General features: G+C 44.1%; 1 long non-coding RNA gene across 1 annotated transcript; it reads left to right on the plus strand.

Moving 5' to 3' along the window:
* Positions 1–3,105: 3,105 nt before the first annotated feature.
* On the plus strand, positions 3,106–12,447 carry LOC135375534 (uncharacterized). The gene is made up of 5 exons (XR_010417272.1): positions 3,106–3,309; positions 4,114–4,151; positions 5,677–5,771; positions 8,485–8,623; positions 12,042–12,447. It is a non-coding gene; the product is annotated as an uncharacterized LOC135375534 (long non-coding RNA).
* The last annotated feature ends 2,354 nt before the right edge of the window (positions 12,448–14,801 follow it).

The raw sequence follows: 14,801 nt of genomic DNA on the forward strand, positions 1-14,801 counted from the left end.
ATCACTTGTATTTGTCCTTACGTGCATCTCCTCTCGTTGTTTCCTGAAGAGGAACTAGAGTGCAGAAATTTCTCATCGTGGGGGGGGGGGGATATGTTTATTAAGAAAAAAAAGAAAGGATCGTGGATTGAAAGATATCGTTACCTAGACACAACTCTTCACCCGTTGCATCCTTCGTGATTGACGACATGAGCCAAATAAACCCCAGTTCAGGCTCCCCTTCCCTTTCTCAAGATGCACGACAATGTCGAGAGGCCACGAACCGAATTGGCTGCTGAGACGGTCCCTCGCGATCATTGGACAAATGGTTTGATGAGAACAATAGAAGCTCTCTTCTCATTGTCGGTCTTGTTGAGAAGGAGGGGTGCGACTTCTCTGGTTCACGTCATCAGTCGGGAACGACGCAACGGATGAATCCCATACCGTATTCGTTGGTGACGATATCTTTCATTCCACGAGGAGAAATTTCCCCACTTCAATGCACGCGTATGCTATCCCGCCATGTAGTCTGCGATTTCTTCTTTTCTTGTAAGCTTATTTCTTCCTTCGTTATCGTGCAGCGAGTCGTTTCTTTTAGAGAATTGATGTTCTTTTAAGTATTGCTTACTTTGGCCATTTTTCCCCCACGCCGCGCTCAAGTCAGTGGCGTAGCCGAAATATATTTCGGGAGTCGTTCTACGCTGGGATTGGAACCGAAACTAAACCCGAACCGAAAACCGGTAAAATCCCGTATTGTTCATTGAACCAAACCAAAATATTTTTTCTCTCGCCTTGAACCTAACCGGAACTGAACAGAAATAAATTTAGGCGGTTAATGGTCCACGAAACGGCTCGGACGTAACGCGCGTTGTGAGAGATCGCAACTACACACGGGATTGGAGCCGCGTCGCCAAAACCGAAACTGAACAAAACAAAACTGCAACCCAAGAGCATGAGGTATTTATGCTCGCAACTATTCGTTCATTCAGTTCTGTTAGTTTTGTGGTCGCCCTTTTGACAGCTGTGAGCTTTCTTGTGCGCTACTTTTGTCGTCCAGCAACCACAAGCCTTCATTTTGGGCTGTGAAAATAACTGCCGGTCCCCGAGCAGGATAACAGGGTGCGCACGATGAGTGAACATACGCGACCGTAATATTGCACCTAAAATGCAGATCTGTAATACGCAGTGTTACTGTGAACCCTGTTGTGTCGGCAACAACAACATAAGCACATTTGTGTTATTTGAGAATCCTAAGGACGTGCTTGAGTTTAACGCATGACAATCTGCTCAAAGCTATTACCGATATTTTGCGCTGCTGCGGAGCTGAACCCGAGCCGAATTCATTTGCTTGAACCGAAACCCGAAACAATAAAACAAAAACGGTTCAGATCCCCTGATTCTACGGCGACTTCTTTTTTTTTTGGGGGGGGGGGGAGGATTTTACGCTCGTTTCTACCAAAGGTACGGTTACGAGGAGGGGGGGTTGAACCGCTTGAACCTCGGAACCCCTTTGGCTACGCCATTGACTGAAGCCCTCTTCTAACGACGTGCAATATACTACTTCACTTTCTTTGCTTCTTCGCTTGGTTTTTGCATGTTGGTTTTCATAGGCTCCTTTTTCAGCCCGCCTATATCCACCTTGTTCTTGGTCGCTTTCCGCCATGGATGCATTGTGGTTTGCTCTCGGCTATCGTGTACTCCTTATCGTCACACCACTATCTCCTTTGGGCTTTTTTTCTTATTCTTTTTTTTTTACATCCTCGTGTTTTTATTGCGGTTGCCGAATTTTCCATGGACGAACGTACCGTTGTCCAGGGGTCCTGTCGTGAGCGCCTCTTCGAGTTTTCTTGCCAACTTATGCATATTCTCCTCATTCTTGCCGACGATTTTATGACTACATCGAGCGCATCTCCCCCAGGTCCAGCTCTGTAGTTTTGCGCAGGGCTCGGAACCGTTATTTTTTTGGGCTCGGTTCAAGTTTCGGTTCAATGGTTACCGGTTCGGTTCGGGTTCAGCGCAACCAAAATAACGGTTTGAACCGATATTAAACGGTTCGAACCGGTTTACGTGTGCTGTGCTAATCAGGTTCCGGCGATGGCTTGCTCCTCCTTCCTTCCTCTTACTCTCTCGCCTTTACATTTCACAGGTGCAAAGAACCATATGCTGCGAACAGCAGATCATCCTTTATTGTACCGAAAAGTGCTGGGAAATGGCGTACAGCATACCATTTAACTCCATTGCAAAAGGCTATCGCCAATTTCTAAAGGAAAAAAAAATAGAAGAAAGCGGTCACGTGGTAGATAAGAGCATTCCAAAGTCCCATGCGCAGGTCGGCACGCTGCTCCCCTTGAAATGAGGGCCGCTCCTGTGTTTCCTTCCTTCATGCTCGGGACCACAAGCCAACCTCTTTCCCGTGGTCGCTAGAGGTGTGCGTTGATTGTGGATGTCACTGTGAACTATTACAATTTACGTCGCATTTACACTGCAACGGTGAATGAAAGGAAGCAGCCGAGGCGACAATGTAAAGTGTAGCTGTCGTGTAGCACATCTTTTTTTTACACCTGGAGTCACAAAAGTGTATAGGGATACCGACGAACCTTTTGCGGTGAGGCTGTAGGAGGTGCACGGTCCGACGGTGCAATTTGGCCGCTCTATGAATTCGGCAAGATTTCGATCGACGCAGGGAGTGCGCGGCAGTCGAGTGGGAAGGTACGTATGAGCGCTTTTACCGTCTGGCGAACTGGTTATACCGCATCATAATTTTTCGGTGCAGTTCCGGTTCGTTCAAGGGGAGAGAAAAAATGTTTACGGTTCGGTTAGGGTTCGGCTCGGTAAAAAATTTCGTTTTTTTGCGGTTTTCGGTTACGGTTCAGTTCCGGTTTCGACCCCTGGTTTGGCGCCGTGTGGGCAGTTCGCATTTCTCTTACGCGCATTTTCACATATGCTCGCTTTTCTAAGAAATATTGATAGTTCCGCTAGAGGCGCGTATTATCGTCCATCTTTGTCCATTTGGATTCTGAGTACCCTACACTTTGTAAAATTTTCTCGGACACTACGAGAGCGGCATACTTTTCACATCGCCGACTTGTCGATTCAATCAGTTGGCAACTATGTCACTTGCTGTCACATGCTCTCAATGCGGGAAGTTTTGTGCGGTTGTTTCGTGATAAATACAACGTAATATATCGACTACGGTATTACATATTACAGTGATTCACTCATGGGAGTGATGCAAACACCAAGGCACGAAGTGTGCTTGGCGCAACAGGCAGTCTTTGAGACTGGCATTCATATCGTGTCTGTTTGTGTGACAATGGCAATCGTAATAAGGTGAGTGCGAAATCTTGCTATTTTCACCAACCTCCAAAAACAGAAAACTTATTTTCTTAACGGAGCGGCGATGCCTCTTTGATACAATGCCATGAAAAATTCATTATGTGCGACTTCCATTATGAAAAAGTTCCTATTTACCCGTAAATGGGTAGAAATCCAGCGAACCGGTAGAGAAGTACGATGGGAGTTGCCTCAGGACCCGGAAGTAATGGGGGACTTGACAGCTACGCCGCTGACTACCGAAGTTCATTACTCCTTGTCTTGTGTCAACGTGCCTGTGTTGTGCATAGATTCAGCTTCATTGGCGCATGAACCTTGCACCAAAAGTCAGTAAACTGAAGCAGGTGTGTATTTGCTTCAAAGAAAAAACAAATGAGAGCAGCACGAAATTTTGGAACCCCATTTACAACGAAAAGTTGCTGTGAAGAGTGCCCTTTCACGATGCATTGTGTCATCAGTAATGCTATTTAAGCATCTCAAGTTGTGAAGTCGGTAATGCTGCGTAAACGTAACCAGGCGCTTACAGTTACTGGGCTATACCGAGATAAAAGTGCCCACTTTGTACCATATTAATGATTTCTGTGTTGGAGCTTCTCGTTGATTTTAAGTTGACACACAGACTGGACTGCATAGACTTTATCCTGGCAGTGCTGGCACACACGTTGAGTGTCTGCTCAATGCCCAGTCAAAGCCATTGAGAATGCGTGAGGCTCCTTCCTTGCAAAGCAGCTGTACTGACTTCAGGTTTCATTAGTAGAACGTTAAATTTTACGAGTTTTTTTCACATGGCATCTCTTGCAGGGGAGCACCACAGTCGCTGACAGATTTGCCGCCTTGATGTAGGTACTGAAGTCCTGACAATTCATGCATTTGAGGTTCATTTGGTATCTATAAGTTCATGTACTGTGCAAATACTCTTTGCACCATATTCCACTGGTATCTATGTTTTCATCGTTAATATACTCTCCTCAATAGCATACAGGAGAGAACGAAAATCTAAGCAGAACTTCACCATAATTATGTTACGGTCCTACAGCTGGCGTACCTTTTCAGTGACTTCCCTCTTTCATCATTAATTTCTTCGGCACCTGAGGCTTTGTATGTATTTGTCCGTTATATGTATTCCTGCCAGGGGTTAGCAGTAATGCGATTTTCTCATACTATAATACTACTACATAATACTCCAGAAAAATACGTATTATAATACTAATACAAATACTTTTTGAAAAGCCCAGGGCATACAGATACGAAAATATAGTATTACTGCCCACCCCTGGCGTACACAACATTTATTTCACAATTTACAGTGCCTGTTCTGTTAAACAACAGATGCATTACTGACTGTTCGGCTTTAATAATAACATTTTCTCAAAAATTCAGTCTTCGAGTCAGCGGTGGCTCCTGGGGGGGGGGGGGGGGCACCCCCTCCCCCTAAAATGTCAGTTTATACATTGAATTTCCCTCTCTCCTCCCCCACTATGCACTCCGACAAAGAAATCCACCACCACCAAACGGAGGGTATGGATCCACCCCTGCTTCTACTGCTTTCCTGTATGGTGGAAGCAGTAACGTCTTGTGGCATATTCAATATGCCACAAGACGTCTAAGACCAGGGTTGAGGGCAACTGTCCCTCCTGAGCTGACCCCCCTCCCAGCCTAGGAGAGGGGGCGTACCAGAAGTAGAAGCCGGCCTCGATGCGTACATTAACTCTGAACACAGAGCTAGAAACACTTCTGATTGTTTCTTTCTTTTCCGGGAACTTTATGACCCTATGGCTATCCCCAGAGGAGTAGGTGTTCAAAGAGCAGATTACCTAAAACATGTGGTGCTCTGACCTACCTGACTGGGTTACCACCGTGCTGATAGTGCGTACGGTGTGAACAAACACTTCAAAATCTCAGGAGTATTACTGGAGTATTATAACACTTGTAATACGCGTTTTTGCGTATTATAATACGTGATACAGATACTTTTCTGAAACCTGTATTATAATAGGTAATACAAATACAAAAAGTATTACAGTAATGCTATTATAATACAAAGTATTGTCATAGATGCCCAGCCCTGGTTCCAACCTCAGAACATCAATTCCCATTATGTTATGGTGTCTGCTGCACCTTTTTGTAGCCTCTTTAGAGGGGCGATGCGAATGAATATACTCTGTAGTACCTTGTGCACTCACAGGGTCAGTATGTGTGAAAACTGTACAGAATTAAAGTATGTTTCTGTGTACTGTGATCCTTATGTATTTCTCTGAGTAGTTCCTTATCTTTTAACATTTTTTGTTGTTCGGGAAGCTCGCTTGCTTGTTGCATTTCACTGCATGAACATACAGGCCTCCTCCTCTTCTTTTTTTTTTTCAGTGCATCTGTGGACATGCATTATCCTCAAGCTGTGTCACAATCAAGGCAGATATGGTGGTGGCTCAATGTATTTTCATCTTTTAAAGGAAGTTCAGGTAAGTGCTGCATATTAACTTTCCCTTGGTTGTAAGGCATTTCAAAACGCATGAACTGGTAAATAATAATAAATAATAAATAATAATAAAATCCCAGTACAGTGACTGTACCCAAAATGACGTTTATTGGCAAATTTCGTTCTTAACTGCACTGTCGGTACAGCCCTGCCGCCTGACGCATCTGTCGGTCCCACGGTTTCGCTGCTTATCATGATCCCTTCCAAACGAATTTTTTTTTACCAAGTATGATATACCGACCAGTCCACGCTATCTTTTCTTTTAATGTTAAAAACAGTGCTTCAGTAGAAATGGTGATGGGAGTGGTGATGATGAGTGGCTGCAGAAACAATTGCTTGGGATGGGACATCTATCTGTTGTTCATGAAAGCCCTCATTATAGTACAGACGTGGCAGAATGTACTTAGGATCTGACTTTTTCGGGTTAAACTGAATTCCGCCCAATTATTCACCAAGGAATCGGTTTCAGACCGATTCAGGTTCAACCCGAATTCCAATCATGAATTACGTTGTATCGCATATCACTTACATGATTTAGTAGCAGTCTGTGCACACGTGTGGTGAACATATTATTCACATGCGACGATAAACTATACAAGGCACGCTGATATTACAACATGCACTGTTACAGACAATAATTCACGAGGAATGCATGTTAATATGCCCTTTAAAGGAGTACAGAGGGCCATAAAAAAAAATTCAGATTAAGACGTCTGATGAAAGTGTGTGTGTAATTTTACCGAGTAGCGCGGAAGGTTTTGATGTGTGCAATTTGTTTCCCGGAAAAAAAACTCACATAAACATGACTCCGCGCGTTCACCCTTCACTCGCCACTCCAGGTATAATGAGGATGAGAAGGTATGATGCCACGTCACCGATGACGTTATGAAAAGAACTCGTTCTGGTTCGTCGGTCAGTGGGGGTCAGCGCCTTGTTCCTTTGTTGCTGTTAAACAGGTTTGCCAGTTCTCCCGGAGAATTGGGGATAGAAGGAGCGGCCAAATCATTACCGAGCCAGGAGAAAGGCTTTTTCAGAATCCCGAACAGCCGAGTAGCAGACAACATTTCTATAGACCAATCAGCGAGTGTTCTCCTTATAGCGTCAGAGCGAGGTTCTGGGCAGATCACAGGCTGGTACTGCTCTTCACCACCGTTGCGCACGACTGCTTTTTGCGGCGAACTTCAAATTTGATTTCTGCGATAATTATGACTCTGTGGTGTGAATTACTTCGCATGGTGCATCTTACTGACCCACTTAACAGTTTTATAGGAAGAAAACACTGTGTTAAATATTACCTCTGTGCTACTTCAACTAAGGGTTGCCTGCTGGGAGGGAAAAACTGACTTGATAACACCCAGTTGTATCCGTTGCACCAGATTTCACCCTGAATGTAAGATTTGAAAATAGTACTCGTTTCCCCCCTTACTCGATGTCCCCCGAATTCGGGAAAGGCATCTAATTTGAAAAAGTGTGCCTTTCAATATAGTCCCATATAGTCCTTTCTGGCTTGGGCGTTAAGCAGTGGCTGCAAAAATGCTCGGTGTGAGACTGACTGGAAAGTGGTATATATTTGATAACATATTTTTGTGTGTCACTCATGTCAGGCACGCAGCTCTTGCAGGGAGATGATATATGAAGTACCGCTTGGTCCAGGGTTGACTTGAACGCGGCTACAAGCTGCTTCTGTTTCCCTTCTCGCCGGATTGTTGTGCTGGTTAAGGTCACATGCCAGCATGAGGTCAAATAGTTATCCTGCACGCAAGGTTCTACTGAGGATCAGAAAGCCCTAGGGAACGCAACGTAAGATAGGGTGCGGCACAAGAAGCACAATATTGTTTCAACACCCATTAGGTTGGCTATCGTTGTTAACAATCACAACAATCACCACGTTGATAACCACTGCCGAAGGCAACATCATTCCCTGCTAACAGCAGGCACCCCTGTAATAACAATGGGATAGCCCAAAACCTTCTCTCCCCTTATTTCCTCTAAGTGCCGCTAGGCTGTCTCCCCTCCCGCTTCTCACCGGAGGCATTTATAGGGAGAATTTGGCCATTCTCTGATTTTGCGAGCCGGTTTGACGTTAGCAATTGTTGCGCTGCCATTTCGTGCATGTCATGTTGATGCTGTCCACCAGCTGGTCGACAGCTGGTCATGCTGAATGTAATCTACAGGAATAACTGGCTTATGACCCACAGCTGCCTGTGATAAGGGGACATTGTTGCCAAACTGAATGAGCTCAAGGAGGAAGGGCTTTCGAATGACGAAGTACGCAAGTGTCTTCCCTCGTTGCATTGTAAACAACGATTGGCATCAATATGGCGTCGGCGACAGGCTGACGATGGGACGAGAATAAAGCACGGCGAGCGAGGTCGTTCAGCAGTGACGTCGCATGACGCGTGTCAAGTTAGACTCCTCCTAATGGCCAAACTCTCTCTATAAACAACTCTGGCTTCCTACGGTGAAGCTGCGTTAAGTCAACCCTGAATCAAGCAGTACAAGGCTACATTATTCAAATTTCCCGGGTTATATCAGCAGTTGTGACGACAGACGTGGTAAAAATTGTTCAACTGCCTGTGTCATCCCCATCGAGACCAGTGTCAAGGCCTCTGGCGTGGCCTCATTATAGAATCATGCATAGTCGATCGTTTCATGCAGTTGCAAGTTGTTAATTATGGATCTCCACCATTTAACAGGTTTTTGAAGAGAGGAAGAAATAACTGCACCTCGACCAAGCTTTCGAAGTTGACAAGTTTGGAAATGACATTGCAGGTGATGACGACCATATGTGGGACAGAATGCGTGTGGCCCTAAACGGATTGTCTTGCTGCACTGGTAAGATGCAAAGTAAATATAAAGGATGCTTGTCAGATATGTTTTGAGATAGATGAGCACTTATGAGCACTGCTCACATGCCAAATTTTTTAAAAATGAGGATTGAGGTGACATCCAGCATTTGTCAAAATCCTGTCTCATTAATCGAGCAGTCTATCAGGAGTCACTGTGTTGCTCTGTCCATTACTTTATAGTACCAGATACCATGTGATAGGCAGACTGTGTTTGTGGTATACTGAAACCGTGTAACTGCCACAGTTTGAATGCATAAAAGAAAACTGGCAGGAAAAACAATTTCGCAAAACGTTACAGGGATTTCAATAAGAACTAATTGCATAGCATTTCAAAGGGTTTCATAAAAAAATTTACAGCCGTCGCAAGCAACCACATTTAAAGGCATTTAGCATAGTGCCCAAGGATGCCGCCAATTTTTTTTCACTGTATGACTATAAAACTGTAAGCAACCTCACGGTGAGAGCTTGCGATACAGGGATAGCAGCCTCCCTCTGAATCTACTCCAAAAACACTGGGTCACTCAGTTCATTATCCTGATTTTCCTCTGTTGTGAGGCTGTTTTCATGCAAGTTTGCTTCGCATCAAGTGATTATGAACAAAGAAACGCGTGTCTGACAGGTTTTGTAATATGTGAGCTTTAGTGACAGAATGTTTTGCAAGATTGTGCCGGGTTTAATGGGACTGTGTGGGAAGTTCAGATGTATGCGTCGTCAGTGTGAGGCCATCTTCTGTTTTGACTTTGGAGTGACACAAGCATTAGCAGGCATTCCTTTGCTGATGGGCATGGGACAGGGGTAAAGACAAGAAAGGAACATTGGTCGGGGCTCTCTTTTCGGTAGTCACCTGAGCACCTACGAACAGCCTCCTCTGTGAGAGTGCCTGGAGAGCGCTGGTTTGGAGGCATGCAGTTGATGCGGCGTGAGGCTGCTTTGCTTCTCCCGAGAGCATCTTTATTTATTTATTAATTTTTTCAGGAAAGTTCCCACATCCATTTGGGGTGCGTGACAGCTGCTAATGCAAGTACATCTTGCCAAGTGGTTTAGTGAGGGTGCGTACAAAAGCAGTTGCATTGCGTGGGTTCATCGAAAAATGTCGACACAGAAATGGGAACTTGTTACGTAGCATGGGTGTACTAAGAGGAGAGCAAGAGCCCCAAGGTTGCTTGTGAAAATAGTGCACTCTTTAGTCATAGGTTGTAATTATTATAGTCAGATGTCATAATAGGAACGTCTGAACCCACAGAGACCGCAGGGTCTGCTCCAGAAAAAGAGGAGGCAGGAAAGGGGGTTGCACGCTTGCTGCTTTCACGTTCAAAATAACAAACTTTTTTATCAATAGAAGCATGTGGGCATTTGACGGGACCTTCGAATTCGATCGAATTAAGCGGAAAACGAATTATCGCAAGCTGTATTAACGGAAGTCTACCGTAATAACAATTGGGAGTAGATTTACAACATGAAAAGCAATGATTGGCACTCCATAATAAATCTTCATGCAATTCAGTGTTGTAGTATCTGTTTTGAAACAACATGAAACAACCCATCTTAACACGATGAAGCAAGAAAGCAAGGCACCGAGACGATGCTGTGTAGGGAATGATCACTAACTATAAGACGAATGGTCGGCATTATCCTGATTCGGTTGATTGTGGTAGGTAGTTTTGAAACGGGACCCAAATAGGAGAGGTACGTTCCACTTAGGGTCTTACAAACGTAGAAGACATTAGTATTGTTAACACTAGTACTGGCGAGTCAAAGTTGTATTCACAGGTATCCTAAAGTTCGGCTGCAATGTGTGACTGGTGGACTTTCCGTGACGTTTTGCTCGAAAGGTGAAGACCCAGGTTTTATAGGTGACAACTCACTCTAATACAAAAGTGACCAATATGATAGACGAAAACAAGATCAATAGTTAATAGTTAAAAACACTGATGCCACACTAAGGACAAATCCTTGCACCGCCAAGCAGAGATTAGTATCAGTAAGGGTTGAATCAAAATACTGCTGGATGCTTCACCCATGCTCTGGACCAAAAAAGCTTAGTGGTTGGTGCGGAATCACAAGAACTGGGGGCATTGCAAAAAGTAATATAGTAAAGTCTAGTCATTTTTGTTGCATTCGCTACGTCTGTGTTTTGTGTTTACTTAATTTGTGACCATGAATATTGTGTGTATTCAACGTGCGTTAAGTAAATGAGTATCTAGCTTGGCATTTTGTTGCTTTATCACACGTTTTATTAAACTGTATTTGAGATGGTACTATATACAGGGTGTCCACGCTAAGTGTGAACAGATTTTTTAAAAATATATGTAACACTTTTTCCAAGATGAAATCAATTGCAATATAGCATATGCTAAAGGGCACTCCCTAGCAGGGCATTAGCAAAGTCCAAAGGCAATGTCTTAATTAACTTTCATTAATTAACTTTTTAATTATAAAAGCTACAAAGTTGTCCCAATGAGAACATCTGTTCCTTTCGGTCCCTGATATCGTAGCCGTTTTCAGAACAAAAATCCGTTTGATAGATCGCCCGCAAAAAATTCGTGAAGGAACGCCATTTTTTTTCTTTATTTTGTTCATTGCGCTTCTTAGAAGGCGCGTCTTTCTTTCACCCCCAATGTGAGAGGGAAAAACACACACTATCGCCTCTCGTGTCCTGGAAAAAGATTAAAAGGAAACAGAAAATGCAACCCAAGATAAGGCCAGTTCCGATAGAGTCACCCGATACATTTGTTTTTGTTTTGTTTCCGCAAGTTAAAGCTCATCTTCGACGACATCTTCTCATTGGGTCAATTTTGTAGCTTTTATAATTAAAAAGTTAATTAATGAAAGTTAATTAAGACATTGCCTTTGAACTTTGCTAATGCCCTGCTAGGGAGTGCCCTTCAGCATATGCTATATTGCAATTGATTTCATCTTGGAAAAAGTGTTATATATATTTAAAAAAAAATCTGTTCACACTTAGCGTGGACACCCTGTATAAATCACTGAGAAGCTAGGCTTACAATGAATTGTTCAAGAATCTCTGAACCTACCGTGCACAAGCTCTGTTAGAAGAACGTGCATGGACACAAGTTGCTAAGATAAGTTGCACGCCAGAATTTTCTTTGCATACACTTTAAGGTAGGGCCAAAAGCGTGTAGAGTGGACGAAAGTAAAAAAAAACGTATCACTGAGGAGGCGGTCCTAGTACTCAGGCGAACACCAAGAAAGTAGCCTCACATTGGTTTGCTTTAAGCAAATTGCTGAAGGATATCTCACAGATGAGAGACATTAAAGGTTGCCCTTTTTCGTGGTTCTTCATTTGGACATTGCAGAATAAAAATGGCATGCGTGCCATCTGTTTTCCATAAATGTCATTCACTCCATGTGCTATCTCACTTGTTTTTCTTCCTGACTTTCAGTGTATGTGTGGTGAAGGACCCATCAAGTGCTCTGTGTTTGAACTATGCGAAGTGTGTGGGAACAACAACTGTCGCTCAGGTAGAAGTGGGTTACCTCCTTCAGGTATTGTGCTTCAAAACAAAGCAATGAAAGGTAAGCGAATGAGAGAAACATTTCAGGTAAATGCTGAGTTTTCACAGACACAAAGATGGGTTGCACAGGTATCTCGCTCCATGGTGAAATTATTCGGAGGCACAGGCCCTTACCCAAGATTTTCCCAGCTACAATTAATATGCGCATACCATATTTGCACTATTTTAATGCGCAGGTGAATTTAGCAAGAAAAACCACAAAAAAAAGTTGGATGCCAATTGTACCGTGCGGGTACGAAACAGGAGGACGTTTTTATGACTAGAACAAAGTACTTTATGACTAGAAGCATACAACACACAGTTCAATTGACCACAGGCAATCATCCTTGCCGCTGTCCATGAAGTTCAAAACTTCACACGTTTTGAATGAACGGACCACCATCCACTGTGCGAGAGCTTTCCAGGCCCCATGCACCCAGTCGATAGGTTGTTGCCCTGTTGAGACGTCCCACCAGCGTCAGTGAATGTTCGTCGGAAACAAATCAGTCGTCATAGGCAGCGTGAACATGGTCCCTCGTTGGCTTGTTCAAGCACACATCGAGCAGCTGCAGATGAGAGGTTATCCCTCCAGGGATGACAGCTCGGTTTGCAGCTTGCTCTGCTGATTGAATCGCCTTCCACTTCAAAGATGCTTCATAATGCTGTCTTCGCCGCATTGCACATACAAGTCATAAACTGGCAATACCATGTGCATCACACACGATGAGGCATCCATAAAAAAAACACATGGAGTGGGCCACGTGACTCCCGATGTCAATGCCAATACTATCGGCTGCTTCAAACCGAGTTTTTGTGTTTTTCTCACAACACGCCTCCGATTGTAACTGGCATGCAGATTTGAGTGCCAGTTTTCCCCAGAAAAAAGTGCATGTTAGAGTCGTGCAAATACGGTATCAGTAAAAGTCTACCCTACATGAAGCATGATAGGAAATGCTGATGTTTAGTTTTTTGGAGCATAATATAGACCACTGCATAGTTAGCGCAAATCATATGAGTACCGTATTTGCACGATTCTAACGCGCAAGTGAATTTAGCACGGAAAAATCGCCAAAAAAGTTTAGTTGCCGATTCTAAAGCGCGATTATGAAACAGCACACCAAACACGTTTTTATAACTGTGTTGACTAGGACAATGTATTTAATGACTAGTTCAGCAGACTCCATCTTCATTCGGCTTCACTGTCCGAATGTTCCTTGTCGCTTTCGATCGACCACAGGTACGGTAGAACCCCTTTATAGTGAAGTCGTCCGGACCATGAAATATCTTCACTATATCAGGGTCTTCACTATATCAGTAGTTCACTTTTTTCTGGCATGTAGGACCCACAGAATGCATGTAAGCAGAGATATTGGTTGTAATGCAATACACACACTTTATTTACATGAAAACACATGATAGTAAATACACGGGAGCTATTTGAAATGTTGCAGTAAGGTGGTCTGCACAAGATTTTGCCTGGAGAATGTTAAGGAACTTTCAGTCCTGCCCAACATTTTGTACTCATCCTCTCCAACATCCTTAGCATTTAATGCTCTTCTAATCACATCAAGTGCTGCTACAACCTCATGGTAACTAGGGGGCTCTTGAGGCCCTTCACTGTCTTCCACTTCCACCTCACCCTCAGCTTCTGAGGCATCTAATACCTCCTCACAGATCTCACTGTCTGACAAAAGACCTGATGTTGGCACTTCCTTGTCAATATCCACAAAGTCTCCAAATGTACAAGGCGCATCCAGTTGCAGTCGTGAGGCCAGCAGCACAAAGTCTTCGTCATCACTGATGGTAACATCACACACAGGTGCTGCTGCACAATCATTGTTTACTCCCGCTTTCGAAAAGCATGCCGCAATCGTCTCTTGGGTCACAGCGTCCCACGATGATGCGATGTAGTGCATGGCTTTGAGAAGGTCAACAGTCGCCAGCTTTGTAGAATCCACGTTCTCCAGACGAAAGAGCAGGTACTGAACCGTCTTCCTCCGAAAATGAACCTTCATTGAACGAATAATTCCCTGGTCCAGTGGTTGAAGCATACTCGTGGCGTTCGCTGGTAACAGTTGCAGCTTTATGTTTGCTAGTGGTGGTGATAAAGTTGCAGGGTGTGCTGAGCACCGATCGGGAAGCAGAAGTACGTGTCTGTTCTTGAGCCGAAGCTTGACGTCCCAGGCACGAAAAAATTCCACGAAGATCTGCGACGTCATCCATGCTTTCGCTGAGCTCTTGTAGTGCACTGGGAGGGACTTTATGTTCTTGAAAGCTCGCGGTTTCTTGGACCTGCCGACCACGAGGGCCGGTAGCTTTTCGCTGCCATCCGCGTTGCAGCACAACAGAACCGTGACACGGTCTTTGCTGACTTTTCCACCAGCGCTTCTGTTACCTTGCAGGTTGTAAGTCTTGTTTGGCAGCTGCTTATAGAAGACTGCCGTTTCATCACAATTGAAAACATCCTTTGGTGCATATCCTTCCAAAATGGTTGGAAGCACTTCTTTCCACTCAGCGACTGTCGCATCGTCAATTGCATTTTCTTCACCGCATATTCTGTGGAACGATATTCCATTGCGTAATTTGAATCGTTCAAACCATCCGTTAGAAGCTTTGAAGTCTTCATGCCCCAGCTTCAACGCGAGTTCC

This window comes from Ornithodoros turicata, unplaced genomic scaffold (genome assembly GCF_037126465.1).
Source record: "Ornithodoros turicata isolate Travis unplaced genomic scaffold, ASM3712646v1 ctg00000887.1, whole genome shotgun sequence".
Classification (NCBI taxonomy): Eukaryota; Metazoa; Arthropoda; class Arachnida; order Ixodida; family Argasidae; genus Ornithodoros; species Ornithodoros turicata.